Source organism: Anas acuta, chromosome Z, assembly GCF_963932015.1.
Source record: "Anas acuta chromosome Z, bAnaAcu1.1, whole genome shotgun sequence".
Classification (NCBI taxonomy): Eukaryota; Metazoa; Chordata; class Aves; order Anseriformes; family Anatidae; genus Anas; species Anas acuta.
The window spans coordinates 29,361,217-29,361,466 of record NC_089017.1 but is presented as its reverse complement, the minus strand read 5'-3'; positions in this window follow the sequence as shown (position 1 = coordinate 29,361,466).

The following is a 250-nucleotide window of genomic DNA, read 5'->3' as shown; positions in this document are numbered from 1 at the left end:
ATAATGAACAGTGGGGAAACAAACTATTCAGTAGATGGTTTCAGGGTACGTGACTACCTAATATCTCAATCCATCCTACAGCACCTCACATTAACTGAACTTTTCTTCTGAATCCGAAAATAAAGATTCATATTCCTGTACCTGGAAGAAGCATAATTTGACAGAATTAAAAAACAAAACAAACAAAACAAAAAACTCTGAAACAATAAACATTAATATTATTTTCTGTCTTTTACCGTTCATGTTATGA